Source organism: Oratosquilla oratoria, chromosome 4 (assembly GCF_046742065.1).
Source record: "Oratosquilla oratoria isolate Oo_2021 chromosome 4, ASM4674206v1, whole genome shotgun sequence".
In the NCBI taxonomy this organism is placed as follows: Eukaryota; Metazoa; Arthropoda; class Malacostraca; order Stomatopoda; family Squillidae; genus Oratosquilla; species Oratosquilla oratoria.
The window spans coordinates 30,366,405-30,368,904 of NC_134780.1; positions in this window are offsets into that span (position 1 = coordinate 30,366,405).

Below are 2,500 nucleotides of genomic sequence, written 5' to 3' on the forward strand. Positions count from 1 at the left end.
TGTTAGAAAACTAGATATCGTCCCATGTCAGCACTCTTCCTTAGTCTAGAATAGAGTGCCTTGACAATCTCCGATCTTAGCACTCCTAGTATAGGCAGCCCAACACCCCTTAACATCTGGTTCCAAAATGTATAGTATATTACTCCAAGGAGCAGCATTTTGAAGCCCTTATAGATTAAAACAGCAACAGCAGCAACAGTAATAACAGCAACAGTAACAACAACAACACTATTCTAGATGTTGTCATACTGTGCATATCTGACGCACCTATTGCGGATTCATTTGACGAGGGGAGAATCTAGCTTGTTACGCTTATCAGGTGTTCCAGACACGAAGTGTGCTTATCTTCATGTAATTCTCCCACTCAACGATTGTGTTTATTCTGTTTGAGGGGAGACGGGAGGGGAAGGGGGAGAGCTAAAGGGTTACAAATTAGATTGACCCTCTGATTATCCAAACCTACTTGGATGTCTTTGTTCTGCTTGTCGCGAGGCTGAGGGAGAAATACTAGGGAGAATTATTAGTTTATTGTATATATGTTTTTTTTTTTATTTCGTTTTAAATTTTCTTGTTTTATTCTGTCTTACCTAATTCTATCTTATCTCAGTTTATCTTTACTTCTCAAAGGGAAGGCAAATGGGTGTTGCAATGGTGGAGAGTGGTATGCCTTGGCCAATTACCTCCCTTATGAGAGGGAAGAAACATTTAGGTATATAGAAAGATAAAGATTTTATTTTGTATTGATTACTTCTGTTTATTTTTCATTTACTTCTCAGAGAGTCTCCCTGCCTGAATAGAGAATTTTTTTTATCACCAACGTGATGTATTTTTTTTTTTTTTTATCAAATTTTGTCATACTGACATTGACATTCACTATTATAAAAGACCGCTTGACAAGCGCCCAGGTGTTCTTTGGCAATGAGGCCTCTTTCGACACTGGAACGCCCTGACCGAGTGAACAAAATGAAAGATGCACGGATACAGATAGTGCTCTCGGCTAACTGGACAATTTGTGTCATTCCAGGCAGATAAGAAGATAAATAATTCAGTAGAGCCAATTACCGGCGTCAAGCCACAAAAGAACAGGTAATCTTATCGTTATACAAATCTTGACTGAGGGGCCACATGCACGCCGCGTTGTTGGTATTCTTCGCCGAATGCGGTAACTTTTCCCCTCATAGATTAAGATCACCTGGTAGCAGCTACAGTAAATACATCAAAATGTGAACTAAAATATAGCAAAAGCGTTGATCGAAAAGAGAAAAGAAAAAGAAAAACAAGGTGTACATAGGTGGAGTGTACGGGAGGTAGATGCAAGGATGATTAGAGGTGGTTAGTAAGAGTGTAGGCAAGTCGACAGTGAGCCAGTTGCTGTTTGCGGGTGACAATGCGCTTGTGGCTGAGTCAGTAGATCTAAGGCATTTAGTGACAGAGTTGAAGAAGGTATGTGACAGGAGAAAATTAAAAATGAATGTGGGTAAAAGATGATGAAAAACATAAGGGATGGAGAGGGGAGCTGGGTGATATGGGTGATGAGAGAATACTCTGAAGGTTCGGACACTTGGAAAAAATGAGTGAGGAAAGGCTAGCAAAAGTAGCGTGAAAAGCAGATATGGATGAAATGAACTTGAGGAGAAGCCCCAAAACGAAATGGGTGAATGGAAAGAAGTCAAGAAGGCCTTTGGTAAAAGGGGAATGCCTGTTGAGCAGGAAAGGAGAGGGGAAGAGATAGGTGTGAGTGGAAAACGATTGTGAATGGACGATTGATTAACGCGGACCAAAAGGATTTCGCCTCGTCTTCCCTATTTATGCGCGAGGGGACGAGAAAGGAGGGTCGCCATGTAAATGAAGCCGTCGGAGTAAAGCAGCTTTGGCTATTCATTTAGTTATTTATTTAATTCTTATTAATTTTCCTTTTGTTTATTTATCATTATTATAATTTTTCCGCATCCGACCTTGTTATGGACCAAAAGGTCTCCTGTCGGCATGTAATCCTTTGTAATGTGCTGTGGGGCAATGGGCGGAAGATAGGGATGGTCCTTCATCCACAAGGAACTAAGTTAGGAAAGGAAACGAGATGTCGGAGGTATAGGGGCTGGGTGTGCATTGGCTGGATTTCTCCCTTTTAGTATATAGATGAATAGTGTATATGTATACACACGTACATACATACTACATGTGTGTGTGCATATGCACAGCCCGTATTTGTCTTTGTGAGTATTTGATCAGGAGGATAGTTGACTATCCATACGAACTTGGGTTCACGCGGGGGCTGAAATATTCACGAATCCATTTTTATCATTCATAGCAGGAAATACATTTGACCTCGTGTCTTGCATGTTGATTAGGTTATCAAAATATAATTTTGTCGCCGGGCTATATCGGTTCCCATCCCCCATGATACTGTGTGTGTGTGTATGTGTGTGTGTGTGTGTGTGTGTGTGTGTGTGTATGTGTGTGTGTGTGTGTGTTTAACTGATGCCGTGCCCGTTCTTAGCTT